Source organism: Chlamydotis macqueenii, chromosome 16 (assembly GCF_036417535.1).
Source record: "Chlamydotis macqueenii isolate bChlMac1 chromosome 16, bChlMac1.mat, whole genome shotgun sequence".
Classification (NCBI taxonomy): domain Eukaryota; kingdom Metazoa; phylum Chordata; class Aves; order Otidiformes; family Otididae; genus Chlamydotis; species Chlamydotis macqueenii.
Window position 1 is genome coordinate 10,828,798 of NC_141571.1, and position 16,181 is coordinate 10,844,978.

Genomic DNA, 16,181 nt, shown 5'->3' on the forward strand with positions numbered 1-16,181 from the left:
TGGCAGGGGAACCTGTATCAACTGTCTGCAGTTCAAGGTCTAAAGGGCAATCTGCCTTCAGAGACACCTGTAACTTCAAGGAGCCGTGGCCCGGGGTGAAATCGGTGCCTCTGCAGCACTGGGCCTGCACCAGGCCCCCGACACGTGCCAAGTGAGTACCCGCTTCATGCCACGGAGGAGGTGAATTTTCCAGGAGAAAAAAAAGCACGCATTGCATCTTGAGAGGCTAAAGGCTAATCCCTGTGCCTCTTGGACCCCTCCGACAGACCTCACCAGAGGGACTGCTCTGCCAGCACAGGCAGAGTGCAGGGGACATCAGCACAGGGTTACCAGGTGCTGGGAATATTGGCTACAGTAGGGACTGAAAAAATGCTCTTTTTTTTGAAGCATACAGTGCACAGAGCTGCCAGGAAGGTTACTGTACTGATGAGTCTAGTGCAGGGCTGTGGGCCGGCTGACAACTGCCTGGCCTGGGGGTCCCCAGGCAGCACCGTTCAGTGCCGTAGGAGGAAGGCAGAGGAGGGGGACCATTGCTGGGACCAGACGGTTTCCAGCAATGACAGCTCGAAAACTCCCTGCAGGCTGTGTCACGCTGCTGCGGTATCTCCAGACAAGCAGCTCTCTCCCATACAGCTGTACCTTTACAAAGCAGAAGATGGAAACAGCTTCTGTTCCAGTTGCTGGCGAGCAGCTCCCAGCCTCCCAGTGCAGGTGACCGTGTTTGCTGGATGCTGTCCCTGCCGCAGACAGGCGGGAAGGCCAGGGAGGGCACCTGTTCCCAAGACATTTATGATGGTGCTGAGTTTTTTGAACCACGAATTGAACAGAAACCATGTTGCACCTTAAATGTCACTGCCAGGCAGAAGGGAAGTCATGAATCTTTAGCAGTCTTCCCAACATCATGATTTTCACGCAGAAAATGAATATACATTGGAAGAAACACTACAGCTGTGAGTGCCTCAGTGAAGCCATTAACAAATGCAGTGTAACACGCTGAAGCACAGTCAGCTCCGTCTGAGGGCTGCCGAGTTGCTCTCCCATCCTTCTTGCCCTGTCGCTCTGCTTATTGTTTGCTTCATTGTTAATCCCACCTAATTTAAAAATAGGAAATTGATTTCTTATGTATCCATTACAAACCAAATCATTTCTTTATTACAGCAAGGATCATGTTTCATAAGCAAGTCATGGAAAATTAAAACCATGCCTGTTGCTTTGATGAAATAACGCACTGAAAGGCTGGAGGGGAAGGCACAGACAGCTGGGGGCTGTCGTGCCGCCAGTGGTGCAAGTTAACTCTTTGCAGGCACCCAAGGCTCCCGCAGCTGCCAGTTTTACTCCTCTAAGCTTCTGGTTACAGTGCTAAGTACTCCCTTATTGCTAAGCCTCAAAAGCATCCAAGAGAAGGAATGCAACTCCGCTGAGCAAAGTAGGTCAGTGATTTTGGTGGCTGGAGATCATGCTGTTAACAGGAGGTTTGCAGCCTGCCTGTGTGCAGAACCAGACACTCCTCAGTACTAACGCTATCAAAATGAGGTCCTATCAGTTGCTGTTGCATGGGGTACAGAACACAGGAACCCACAGTACCAGCCACATGTTAGTGCAGAAGTCCTTGTAGCATAAATATTTCCAAGCCATGGGCATGTGAGAGCATCGTGCTTTGCTACCAGGTAGGGAGATTTAGACCGAAGGGAAACCACGTTTGTCTGGAGAGACATTCAGTGTACATCACTCACAGGTTGTGTCCGTACAGCAGGGACCTCGCCCAGATCAACTGCTAGTTAGCAGTGTACTATGACTTGAGGCAGATTATAAATTAAAACAAAATCCATTGTGTGCACTGCCAAGGATTTATGGACTGCTCTATGAACCTCCCTGTGGAGCAGACAAGACATGGGTCCTCTGAAAAGTAATCCAGATAAGTACTACAGCTCACAGGACATTGCAACATCCAACCCAAAGTTCATCGACTACTTCATTAACATGCTGATCTCACAGAATTACAGCCAAAACCAAACCTCTTCAATTTCCCTACTGGAAGCAAGAAGATCAGGGAGTTATCACTGTGCAGATTTTTTTTTTATGATGTATTATCTATAGATGTGCCCATATAAAAATGCCGTATCTGAGGACAAAGAATAAGCAAAGCCATCACAACAGACAAAGAATAAGCAAAGCCATCACCACAGAGTGAAGGGTAGCAGAAGAGACTGTTTCAGAGCAGCAATTCATGTCTAGGCTGTTCATCTCTCTGAGCACACCCTTTTGAGCAAGAAACTGTTTGCCATCACTTCTTTGGGAGAATAGTCTCCCATTTTGACAAAAAAAAGAGTCCATGTTACAGTACCTTGCAAGTCTGTGTTACTCTCAAAGTCTGCCATGGCTCAGGGACTTGCTGTTCTTCTTTCTGGAAGTTAGGGCCAGAGAGATTATCATAATAAAGTAATTCTTACCCCAGTTAAGAGGGCTGCAAACACAGCCACCTTTCCTAAACCTTCCCCTGCCCTGGGAGGAGGCCAGCCAGCAGCAGGCATTTGCCAGTTCGCTGCAAAGAGCTTCCTAACAAGCGAGCCAAAGAAAGTCCTCTTAAAACTCTTTATGGTCCTTTTGCGCTGATGATTCTCAGCAAGTTTTGTAACTGAGAGGGAGTGAAGGGAACTGGCTCCTTCCAGGAACATCCTGCATCATCTCTCCTGCACCCACCTCCGAAGGGCTTGTCCAAAGCTGTGTCACTGGGAGATAGCACATTCCTTTCTGCTCATTTCTCTTTTGGCTGCTATGTTGAACCAACTTATTTATGCAATAAAGATCCCAAGAAACAGTCTGTGTAAACTACTGCAATTTACCACCAAGCAGCACCAAGATCAGCTGAAATGGCCAAAGCTTTCTCAGCCTCTGTAGAGTTTTCCTACCTAAGGGGCATTTCAGTTCCTTGTTATGGGAGATGCCTTATACACTTTCTAGTCTGCCATATTGCTCCCTTGTCTAACTTCACCAGACACTCAGTCCTCTGTAATTTGTATCAGCATTTTAATTATTATTGAATATATTATATGAATTGTTTTCAAGAAGTTTCTTATTTGGAAAATATCCTCCAGGAGTTCTAACAAGTATTTGTTTTGATGATATGTTTGATAAGATGATCATCAAAAGAAAAAAAATCAGAAATACAGAAACATTCACCAGCACTTGCACAGAGCCAGTTCACCACCTAATATTTTAATGGAACCACTGGATGTTTTCGTTAGCTGGATTTACCGCTATGACAGCAACAATAACTCCCAGACAGAATTCAAGACAAGACACAGTAATTAGGTCAAACCTTCGGGACAGAGCTGTCACCACTAAACATAAATGTAAGTTATTCCCTCGCTGCCCAAGCTCTGTGAGCCGTGCTATTGCTGTGGGTTGTCTACGGAGGATGAAGGAGTGGAAGAAATGAGGGTCATTCTGCCTTTTGCTGTTCTTCACAATTACCCTGTGTTTAATTGATCTTGATTAATTATTTAAGGTAAATGGAGCTTTCCTGACCTAATGGCAACATGTAAACTGATTAACTTTACAAAACCAGCAAAATGATCTGCACAGTAAGATCAGCTCTTGTGATGTATTATTTAGGTCAAGTTATCCTGTGTCAGTCCTGCCAAGCACAAGACAGCGATCATGAAGGTGTGATGTGGGTGCCCTTGGGGTGAGGGCTGGACTCCCCCAGCCCCTTAGCACCAGGGGGAAGGGAGGAGGAGGAAGAGGGGGGAGCCATCTTGTGCTATGGCAGCACATGGTGCCTCCTGGGGCTGCATCCACATGGGCTAGGGGGAAGGAAGAGGAAGATAAGCAGTTGCAGGGTGGGATGAGGGCTGGGAGCACACAGGGAGCTCAAGGGAGACAGCAGAGCAGTGAGGAGGAGCAAAGCACCTTCGACGGCAGTTTGAGCCGCCCAGTGGGACCAGGCCACAGTTTGGCTAGCGGAGCCAGGCACTGCTGCAGTCACAGCCCAGCCCCGAGAAGCAAATGCAAACTGGGCCTGTGTCTGGCTCTGCTTTGGCAGTCTTGTCAGTCTCTCATGTGTGACATCACTAGGGGTTACAGGGCAAAAAAGTTTATTTTGTGCAGATAACGCCTCTCTTTGCTAGAAATCAAAACCTAGATAAAAGGCTTTCCAAGAGATTCTGCTTGGATTCAGGTCCGAGCTTTGCAAAGGGAGCAGCAGTGCCCTACCCAGGCTAACAGGCAGTGCGGTAAAATTGATTCCTAGAGTAATCAGAAGAAAGTGATTTATTTAGATATCTACAGTGTTTAGATATCCACAGTATTCCCCATCTCTTCTGGCCAATCACTAAGGCAGGTACACAGATAAATAAGAACACACTCATCACCGCTCTGGCTTCAGGGGAGAAGCAGATAAGGCTGATAAGGCAGTAAGTGAAATTCTCCTCCAGGCTCCCATGCAAATACGGACGTGGGCAAAGGCTGCTCAGCTACAGCAGAAATACTGCTGTGGTGGTTTGAAATAACAGCACCTCCAGGCACAAACAGGACAATAACCTCCCATCTCCATCAAAAGCTCCTTGTCCAGAGAACTTGTGGTCAAAAGAAGGAAGACAGGGCAGCTGGGAGGAAAAAGGGGCACCCAGGGTCCTCCTTGGAGGCACGGGGACAGGTGTGAGACCTAGCAAGAGGTGGGTCTTTATAGAGAAGCCAAGACCACCACCCCTGGGGAAGCAGCCTCCCCCCAGGCTGGTTCTGTGTAACTTCTGTGTAAGTGTGAGGATGCAGTTAGCTTGCGAAATACAGAGGGGCAAGAGATGTGGGCACCAGAAGCCAGCTCCACCAGTGAGGTTCCCTGTCACTGCAGGCTGAAGGGGACAACACCCACCGAAACCACTCCATGCTGCTGCCACCAGCCAGGAGGAAAAGTACAGAAGATGGGAACATCCCCCACGAAGAGGATGGACTAATCCCTGCCAGCTGTGCACAGAAACCCCAAATCCTTCAGTCGGTGAGAACTTTAACGATCCGGCCATGTCACCAGACGCTTTGAAACTATCTCCCTCCCTTTTAAACAGGGATTCATAATGTCTCATGAGCCATATTACAAAAAAAAAAAGTGATAGAGTCTGTCTGCCAAATTGCTGAGACTTCAGGGTTTACTCCCCACCAGTTTTTTACATCCCAACAGTTCCTTCCCTGTATTTATTTCTACTCAGTTTTCTACCTCTGGGACCTGAGCAAGCCATCGAACCTGGGTTAAATGTGCCACAAAAGAATTCAAGCCTTGACACGGCCAAAATATTGGTTTCCAGTGAAACAAAACAAAAGGCTAGGATTAAGTAACTATTTCAGCAGCTTGTGCAGCCATGTAAATAGATGTTGCCAAGGGAGACTGAAGAGAGATAAGACTCCACCACCCCTCCAGTGCTCACAGAGGAAACTTTTAAATCCAAGCTCCATTTCCCAGCAGCATTCACTGCTCCAGCTTCAGCTGAAGCAGTGGATAAGTCACATTTAAAATACAAGTGTTTTTAAAAGGGACGGAAAAATTCAGGCTTCCCAGCTGGGCACCAGGAAGGCATTTCCTCTCAGGGCAGGTTTCATTTCCAAGCTGTAGGACATCTGCACTCTGCTACCCGTGAGGAAGGGACCTCAGGCCTGACCCAGGCCAGCAGCGAGAATGAGAGCACTCAGTGTTTGTTTTTATTGAAAAATATATATATTTCTTTGGATGATAATCTTCACTGGCAACACCCAGACCTACCAGGCTGCCCCACTCCAACAACTCCAAAGGCAAGAACCAGGCAGAAAGGGCTTGGCAAGTCTGGGAGAGCAGAGCTCCACGTCCTGCAATGCCAGGGATGTGCTGAGGGGCCAGGGACTGCGCTTGGGGAAGTTCAGGCTGAACAACAGGAAAGCTGCTCCTGGAGCCTGGAGGGTTGGTGCAATGCAGTGAGGCTGCCTGAGATGCCAAGGATTCTCTGTCCTTGGAGGTTTCCAGTTCTGATCCAAACCAGCCCTGGGAACAGCTCAGAGACCAAACTAGAGCCCTCCCAAGGCCCCTCTCACCCATCACTTCTGTGAACATGAGGGAAATCAGTGCAGAGGAGATGAACAAGACTGACCACAAAAACACAACCAGCAGGTACAGGAAAGAGGCAGCTCTAAAATAAGTGGATTTATACCTGTGTGTTAATTAACACTGAACTCAATAAAGCCTAGCTATACATATGTTTTAATTAAGAGAAGGGGCCACTTGGCAGCTCCCCCTTCAGCTCATCTATCCCAGGGACACCCACGCCAGGCAAAAACACTCAGGAATGCAGCTCCAGCTCACCCGCTGGCGTAACGTGTTTGTTCTCCGACGCGTTGGATTCCTGCTTGCAGCCGGCTGCACTGGCTGTACTTTGGTCCGGGAACATTTCACCTGAATGTACGAACCAGTGCTGCAGGCACCGGGGTAAACACTGTTTTCAGAGGGCAACACACAATGCATATATCAACTTTATTTGTATTCAGCCTTTTCAGCAAATTACCAGGCCAGACTGTGCCAGTTCTGCAGAAATCACAGGATTGTGCTGGCCTGTGGGCCTTTGCTTTCCAAGGAGGGGGCTGGAAAAGCAGTTATGGGGAAGCTGGAGCCCCAAAGCATCACAGCAACCCAGAACACCAGGTTCATGGGCTCCCACTCCCACAGAGGCAACACCAGTTGATTTTTGTGGTGGCCTGGGTTTGGAGGGGGCAGAGGAGAAGGGAAGAGGCAGGGCTGCTGGGTGGCTCGGGCTGTGGTTAGCAGGGGCAGGCGGCCCAGGCTGTAAGCACTGTTTGGTTCTGGGGAAGAAAGAAATCTAACCAGATCCTGCAAGTGTGTATATACACTATATACGCTTAAGACACATTGGGAATTAATTCCTACCCCACCGCATCCTTCCCAAGTATGGGCAGAGGGGTAGTACAGAGCTTGGGGAGGGCAGCCCCAGAGGAGACCTGACCCAAATACCTGCACAGCACTGCCACGGGTGTGTTTGCTTGTGCACAAGAGCATGCAGGATTTGAGAAAGGCTGCAAGTAGATGTATGCCTCCAGCAGAGACCAAAAGCACCCCATGCTCCAGGCCAGTGGTTCAGGGCTCAGATCAGGACAGTGAGATTAAGCGCACCAGTGCCTCACTGGCTGGTTCACATCTCCCAGTTACCCTACGCTGCAATGCCCACATGATGCCTCCTTCTCTGCCCAAACCAGCTCCCGTGTCCTAAGGAAATCAATCCTTGAGAGCCAGGCTGCTCCCTCCTACACAGGACCCCCACGAACACCAGCCGTGAGGTGAGCTGGACACAGACCTCATCCTGCACAAAGTCCCTTCACACAAGGCTGGGTGCCCACCCAACAAGGCAGGCTGTCTCGGGTAACTTAATCTCAGCGCTGCATGAAGGAAAGCAGGATTGGGATGTTTTGTTTGTTTTAAAAGTACACCTTGTTTCAGAGAGTGTTTCAGGTAACCGCTGCAGGGAAGTTCGACATTAATGATGCAAAAGTCCCCTGATGAATACACAAGCATGCACCGGTTTAGGAGGAAATGTGCTGCCAGGATTTAGGTTGCCCACTCTCAGCTGAACTGCAGTCCCAGGCCACGAACGTGCTCTTAGCACAGGCTGCATTAGCCTAAACCTCTTTCACAGGAGGCTAAACTACCCCAGCACACATGCTGAGGACCAGCAGGCCAGTTTCTGTGGCTCAGCCGGCATTACCACTCAGCTACAGTGCCTTGCCCACGCGTTGGAGCCCTTCACGACAATCAATGTTTAACCCCAGTAACCTAAAATGACCCAGCAGAGAAGTGCCTCCCATCTGGATACCTGCCAGAGAGCTTAGAGCAAGCCTGAACAAACGTCACCTCAGATGGCAAGGTGAAGCTGGCAGCGTCTGCGCTCATTCCAGCCAGAGATGTCCCCCCACCCAGGCACCCTCCCAAGATAAAGCCTCTGTCCCAACGAGGGCCAATAGCTCCAGTTTATCTCATGTTGTCTGATTGCTGGTGCACTACGGTGCTTATCTGTCAATGTACAAACAGAGAGAGCAGGGCACAATAACCCCTCTCTCTCTACTCGCCTTCTGTCTTAAGAGGAAAAAGTAGCCAGAAGTTTCTGAACACAAAAAAAAAAAAAAAAATCAGGATACTCTGGACTGCCACAAATCGTAGCTGCTCAAACAGGTGTGCAGGTCAAAGCACTACTAGAGAGGTGCTGGGTGTGTGTCTGTCAGATTACTGACTCCCATGACAACACATAACGTCATTACCACCCTCGCTTGTCTCCACAGGGCAGAATTGCTGTGATACTGAAAGATAAGGGGACTCCCGTGCCCATTCAGCGCTGCACCACGAGGGTTTGGTGCTGGAGGTGATAGTGCTGAACACGCTCCTGGGGCTCCCACAGCAGCCAGACCAGGTCTCGCTCCTGAATGGCAGTCGCGTGCCACCCCGACCAGCAGCACTGGGGAAGCGCTTAGACAGCTCACGTACAAATTCCATATGTGCCCATATTTAACAAAAACCCCTCTCTGTTCCTGCAGACATCTTTTCCAGTGGAGGTGTGAGCTGGTTTCCACAGGAAGCTTTTCCAGCAGAAATACCCACAGGGAAGTTGCTTGGCTGCCTCTTCTGCAAACTAGGGCAGACAGGTAGCCCTCCCACCCTGCCTCACGGGGGACAGGCTGGCTTGGGGATGGCCCAAACCCTCCTGTCAGGCCAGAGCCCCCAGGCCAGCACCAGGAGAAGGTGTGCAGCCCAGCAAAGGTGGTGGTCACTGGGGCAAAGCACAGAGAGGAGAGCCACAGAGATCTGGTAACTTCAGGAGAAAGCATCAGCTCAGCAAGACTTCAGCCCTACAGCTCATCATCTCCATCACTCACACAGAGCCTCCCCACCCCCGGGCAGAGCCAGCCCCCATCACTTGCCTTCATCCAACCACGCACTGTCCTCCTCCACACACTGTCCTCTTCCACCACACCCAGGAGAGGGCCTTTCTGCTGCAGCACCTCCAAACAGGGCTCCTGCTGCTCCACTCCCTCTTGAAGGCCTCCCCACCCTCCAGCTGCCCCTCATCAGCGCTCAGGGGGCAGCCATTAACACCCTCCTGCCCCGCCCTGCTGCTGGGGAGATCTGGAAGTGATGGGTGATCCTGGCGGTAACTGGGATGGAGAGGGGAAGCAGGGAGGAATCTTCCCTTGGAGATTTGGCCGTTGCAGAGAAGAGGGGTAGTAGGGGGGTACGAGCAGCCACACACTGCCGTGTACTCCCAAATTCTGCTTGGATTGTTTCAAACATCGTTATTCTTACCCAGACTGGCCATGGGTGTCCCCCTACGTGTTCCACACTCTCCTTTCATCCTTTGCTACAGAAAATCACGATGAGAGATCCCATGCAGCCCAGAGCCGAGCACCTTTCTGCAGGACAGCCCGCAAACAGGCTCCTTCGCTCGCCATCTCGTGGTGGCAGCAGGCAGCCTGCCACCACCCACATCCCCACCACCCACGTCCCCAAAACCCACGTCTCCACATCCCTTCACCAGGGGCCCAGAGTTTGCAGGTGACAGGGCAGGGTCTGGAGCATCTCCATGCCATGGGGTGCTGGGGACCCCCAGCACCACATGCCGGTCAGGTCCCCCTTGTTCCTCCCGGAGCAAGTGTGACCCAGCCCCAGCAGCGTTGATGGGTTTACACCTGTATAACCGGGGCACAGATTTGGCCCGGCACCTGCAGGTCCTCCCTGCGGAGTCGCTCACACTCAGGGCTTAGTCATAGCCCAGAAATTTCCCCCGACTTCGACAGGAGATGCACCAGGAGATGAAGACAATGAGGGTGACGATGTGTCAGCCATGCAGTGATTTCATGCTCCCAGTCTTGTAACACATTTTAAAAGTTTGGCTCTTCACAGCCCCAGCACATTACGTCTGGGGTGCCCACCTTCAGGGAGGCCAAAATTGCTGTAGGTGTCACGAGTTGGGCACCCTCACAAGTGCCCGCAATGGGAACGAAGGTGCCATGAGTGTTCCTCTGTGACAGGGGGACGGCCAGGGCAGCGGGTGGGCAGTCTTGCAGTGGCACAGCTCTGCAACCACCCGGCAGCGTGGTTGCAGAGCTCCAAAGGCAAAGCTCCTGCCTCAAACCCTGTCAGCATTTTTCTTCCGGGCTGCCAGGGCAGGAGCTGGGGCTGAGCCCCAGCGAGCTCTGCCACCCCGCGCCGTGCCAGGGCTGCAGGGCCAGGCCCTGTGCCACTGCTGTGCACACACACAAAGAGCAGGCTTGGTCAAATGTTTCTCATTAAACCTACAAAGGGAAATTCACCGCAGAAAGAGCCAATGCCTGGAAGCTCTTCCAAGCCTGGATACCAAAGCCATGGCTTCTGCAATGTGCCCTTTCGGGCAGGGTCCTCCAGGACCTGCTGTGCAGCCCCAGCCCCTCCTCCAGCATCCCTCACCCTTCCCATCCCTGCAGCACTCCCAGTCCCCACCAGACTTACCCCTTTTCTGTTTCTCCCCTCTAATTTGGGATGAACAGCATAAAAGGAGCAATTTTGCTCCCCACCCCCTTCCCATCCTCCCTCCTCCCCTGTCTGGCAGGTCTGTGTTATTATTAAGACACTTGAGATTATGGTTGTCTGAAAGTCGAAGAATGACAGCAAAGAACCAGATGCTGCACGCTGATAAATTACAAGGGCATTATGCAGAGGCAGCTGTACCATATAAAAGCCTAGTTTTTATACTACGCCATGATTCTCCATGTGGCATCGTATGGTTCCAGCATCTGGGCGTCACCGTCAATGTCTCCCGTATATTTTGCTGAGCACTGTCATTATGATAATGAAGAAATTGCAGCAGACGTTAATTGCAGTTCCCGCTGGCTATTGCGAGAACTCGAAGGCATCGGGGCGGGCAGGGCTTCTCTCATCTCACCGTGGGTTTCTTCACTGTGTTGGCAGCGGATGAGAGGGGTCTGGATGCTCTGAGCAGCATCCAAGCCCCACTCTCCCAGTGGCCAGCCCCGTTCAGGACTGGCCGGTGCTGGTCAGCACACAGAGATGAAGTCAGCAGGTCTTTGTTCAGTTCTCACTGCAGAGATTTATAAATTTGCTTCCCCTGCTTGTTTTTCTAATTGGTCTTAGCAGAGAGCAGCCACGGACTTTGTGCGGGAAGGAGGTCCCCATGTCCCCTCCTCTGTCCCCCCTTCCCATCCTGGCCAGGCAGCGCACAGCGGGGAGGCACCGTGGTGGAGCAGGGCTGAGACTCGCAGCCCCGTGGTTTGTGTCTGGATAGGGCCCCGCAGCAGCTAATCAGTTCAGAGCCTGGAGGGGAGGCCAAGAGGACTTTTAAAAGTTTACTCTCCATCTCTCATGCATTTAGGGATGCCAAGGCCCTGAGCTAGAGCTGCCGCAGCACAAGCTGCCCCCGGGCTGGCAGTGCTGCAGGAAGGGACTCGTGGCGGTGCAGAGCCCGGGCTGCAGCAGTGGGCTTGTGGTGGCACCAGCTCAGTTGCTCATGGTGAGGAGGTGGGTCTCATGCTTGAAAATGTGTCTGTAAGGTGCACAGGTATCTGGGGATCTACTGGCAGGACAAAACATCTTCATTTTGCTAGTTTTGAGTTTGGAAACATTCAAATTATGGTCCTCTTTGGGCCTAAATATCCAGGCTCACCTCTGTGTTTGTCTTCCCCCCTACCCCTGCGTCCCTGGAACTCCAGTTGCATGAGAAGCTACTCATTTCCAGACATTGCTGTAGGATGTATGGAAACAATATGCTCAAAAATTCTCATGACATTAAAGAGGTTTCAGCAGGGTCTGGGAACATTCACTGCTTCCCTGAGCAATTGCCTTTGTACCCGTGTGAATCCCTTTGCAGGACTGAGCTTGCCTGCCGGTGCTCGCCGAGGGCCAGGACACCTGCCTTGTCTGGGGCAGGTCTTTGGGCACCACGGTGGTTGCTCAAACCAGGCAGGATCTCGGTGTCCTAACCACACCGCAGGTGGCACCAGCTGCACGCTGGAGGGCAGCTGCCAGGAGGCCCAGGAACCGCAGGGATGGGAAGATTTGAGGCTCTGGTTTGTCACCCCGTCACTTGAAGAGCTGTTCTACTGCAGGTGGTCCAGCCCTGGGCGTGGGGACATGAGACGCGGTGACAACCCCTCACGCCCTGTGCTGATTCACAGCGATATCTGACAGCCGTCTCTGGGTGATGGTTTTGGTGTCACGCTGAGGGAGGTCATGGGGAGGGTGGCACGCAAAGCTGCAGGAATCCACTGCGGGTATGTCCTCGCTCAGCAGCAGCGGGGCAAGGATGGACAAGGTTGCTATCCTATGAGTCACTCTCCAATAACCAGTCAGACATGAAATCCTCCTGCTGTCTTGCTCCGCCGCCCAGCAGAACAGGGGCTTGGTGGTGATGTGACTCATGCCAGGGAGCAGGGGCTTGGGGTTTATTGCGCCAGTATCACGGGCTCTGGTAACCACCTCCCGTTTGCTCTGGTTGACATCAAGGGCAATAAAGCATCGCACCCACCAAAACCAGCTGCAGCAAGGCCGGGGGAGCAGGCAGCCCTCGCACCCCAGAGCCAGCAGGTTGGACCACGACGCATTCATAACCTTCCCTCACAACTCCACCAAAGCTTTTACAAGTTTCCAAAGCCCATAAAAGCAGGTACCTCTGCTTCCCCCTGCTTGACCCCATCAGACACACATGTTTCTTTCCAAACAGCGCCATAAAGTCACAGGTGGGATTCATGCTCTGCCAGGGTGTTGCTGGTCTGACCAGTGGCAGCAAAGCCTGGGAAATCCCCACGAGTTTCCCTGCCAGCGCCAGTTGAGAAGCAGGAGCTGTGGCAGTGGTGTGCGCCTGGTGCTGTGCCTCCTGCCAGGGCTCCAGGGTGGCCCAGGGCTCCTCCGGCACCCCCGGGGTGTCACTGTTAACTGGGAGAGCTGGCCTCTCTGTCTTGTGCAGCCGAAGAGCTGACTTGAGAAATGAGCTCATTCCCTTCCTCATCACTCTCCATGGCCTGTGGCTTCACAAACCATCCCCAGGGCAGCCCTGGAGCAGGAGGATCTTCATGCAGCATCTTGTACCTCGCCTGTGCCCGGGAAGGTCTTTGCTTGAAGGCAACGGCTCGGTGCACCGACACAGCATTAAACCTCTCCCTCTCTGAGAGCGGTGCTGGCAGTTGTAACACTAACCTCTTTTTTTTTCCAATGGGCAGCGGAAAATATGATGAATAAATATATATGGCTGCAGCTTCAATGGAAAATTACTTTAGTTGCCTGCGCCTGGTCGGCAAGCTGTCCTATGAGATGGAGTGTGCCAGACTTTAACATAAACAAGGAGGATGTGGAGTGACTCAAGCAGGTTCTAAAAAGGGGTGATTTTTCCCCTGCAAGGGGATGTTTTAGCTGCCTGTGAGCCAGAGCGCATGGCTGGGTGTGTGGGCAGATGAAGGTGGCAGGGAGGCGAGTCGGGGGGCCGGTATCAGCACCTGCACTGCACAGCCACTGCCTGCGGCATGGGAACCACCACCTCTGCCAGGGACGGGACGCCAGGTTCCTGATGGAGACGGTCCTGGGGTGCAGTTTTCAGCAGGGAGGTGTTCCAGTCAGAGGTAGCCTGGAGAGCAGATTCAGGGAGCATGAAGTTAAAAGGGATTCAAGAGGTGCAGTGAGGCTGTCAGGAAAAGGACACAGGACTGTCACGTGCTACTGACACCGCCATAAAACGAGAGGAAGGAAGTGTCTTGGAGCTCAAGCAGGCAGGGCCCTTTGTTCATTAGGCTCAAAAGCATTTAGTATTTCACTGAAACAAAAAAATAAAAACTTTTTTTTTAAGATCAAACAGTGTTCATGCTGGCTGTTGTCAAACCTCCAGCTACCAGGAAAGAAGAAAAGAAACGAGATGACCACCAGGCATTAAACCCATGGAGAGTTGGAGCAGGACAGGCGGGGACCCCGCTGCAGAGCAGGACGCTGACCCGGCGCTGCTGGGGAATTAGCTCACTGCTCAGGTATGGCTCAGCCACAAACCTTCCCCCGGCTGCCACAGGCCAGGAGCCACAATTAGCAGCGATGCTCCAGCAGCTGCCTCAGGCGCGTCTCCTCAGGGTGGGACGAGGCACTTGGTAATGCAGGGTCTGACCACCCAGCCCTGCCTCTGTTGCCGCACATAGAGCCTTTGGAGGTGCCACGAGGTGGTCCTCAGTGGCTAAGCACAGCTCCTGCCTCTGTCCGGGCTGGATACATCCCATCCCAGGGAGAATCCCCACTGAACTTTCTCTGAAATTTGCTTTCTTCCTCTTTGCTTTAGGTCACAACCAGCTCTCACCAGCAACTCACCATTCAGCCACACTGGCAGTTTTAGAAATGAGCAACACTATGGATGCTCATCTTTAAAATCTCCCCCACTCACATTAAAATTAAAAAAAAAAGAAACAAAACAGCTCTTCACTCATGTTTGCCTTTCCCCAGAGAGGAACCCTCACCAAGGGGCAGCATCCCACGCTTCGAGCCCCCAGAGCAGTGGCTGGCGGGGGGGAGTCACCCTTCACCTGTGGTCCCAGTGCTGCCTGCCTCTGCACGGTTGGGGAGCCCATAGCCACCCCATGCCACGGCCTCCCATGTTAGCCCTGGGCACACAGAGAGGTGCCATGGGCAGCCCCCCAATGGGTTGGCACTTCTGGGTGTGGGGAGCCTGAGCCATGTCAGGCGGGCAGCCCCGCGATGCCAGGAGCCAGCCCCATTGCCCGTCGCATGGGGCAGGTGCATCCCACAGCCCCTGACAGACACCTCACCATGAAAGCGTCGGCATGGGCCCTTTCCCATTCCTGGCAGATGTCTTCAGCAGAAAGAAAAGGCCTGGGGGACACAGGGGAGATTTTCCTGGGGGGGGGGGGGGGGGGAGGGAGAAAAAGAGAAAAAAAGGAGAAGGAAGAAAGAGGGAGGCTGCCCATCTCAGCTCATTGCTGCCTGGCACCTGTGTCCCGGGGCAGGCGTCCAAGCGCGCCGAGAGCAGGCGCAGTGCCATCACAGCAGATGGGCAAGAAGGCAGGCAGCCCTGGGCCCGCGATCCTGCCGCAGCTCGGGGAGGGGGGCGGCTGTTTAGGGCAAATTTCCCAGCTGAGAATGTCAAAACAGCTGCCAGTCTGGAGTTTATACACCTATAATTAAGGGGGTATGTGATTTCTAATCCAGCTCAAACGGAGCTGGATTAATTGGCAAACCTAAAAATAGCATCCGTGACCATGTAAGGCAAGCTTTTGTGTGTGGTTTAAATTAGGAAAGTGGGCTCTGGCTGTTTGGAGGGAGCTGGGAGAGACAGCAGCATCCTTCTGCCTCTAGACAGCCTGTGAGGGCCTGATCCTGCTGAGGGTCAGGAGCAGCCCGCAGCACACAGCACTACCCAAAAGTAACAGCCTGGGGCCAGCAGAAGGAGCTGGGGCAGGGAGGCAGCACCCTCACCCTCGGGGGTGTGTCCCAGGGGAGCAGGAGAGCGCTGCCCTCAGAGGTGACCCCTTGGCAGCCTCAGCCGGGACGGCTCTGCTTCTCCTCCCCGCGCGCCAAAGACCCCACTGCTCACCGTTTTACCCTGTCATGTCGTTTATAAGAGTCCACAGCAAGTTTGCCTGCTCTGCTTGCCATGCCCAGCAGCTTTACATGGTGGAAAGGGACTTTCTGAATTACTAAAGCCCCCCAGAAGACCCCCTCAACTTCCCCACACCACTCCCAGCTTTGCACCAACGCAGCCACCGACAGAAGAGCCCCCGTTGACTTGTGCTCTGCGATCCGCTCCCTTTCTCAAACGCTCATCTCCCCGAAGCCAGACTGCAAGGTTAAATTGCTTTTAATTTTTGTTTAATTATCTGCAGTGGCACAAATAACTAACAGCATCGATTTGAACTTGGCACACAAAGGCAGGTTCCAAATGGCAAAGCATATTATGAGATCGAATTATTAAACGTAGCTAATGAGCAAAATAATGATGTGGTGCCAAGCTGTAAAAGGTTAGACTTTAAAGTTGTCACAGTTCATGAGCAAGAAAGAATTAATCGCATTCTTAATCAAATATTTATATGATAATGTGTTTTAATCAAAATAATAGCAATTAATTTGGAAAGGAATATATTGTACACTTCCTTTTCTTGCTCTACAGAGGGTTTTTTGCGGT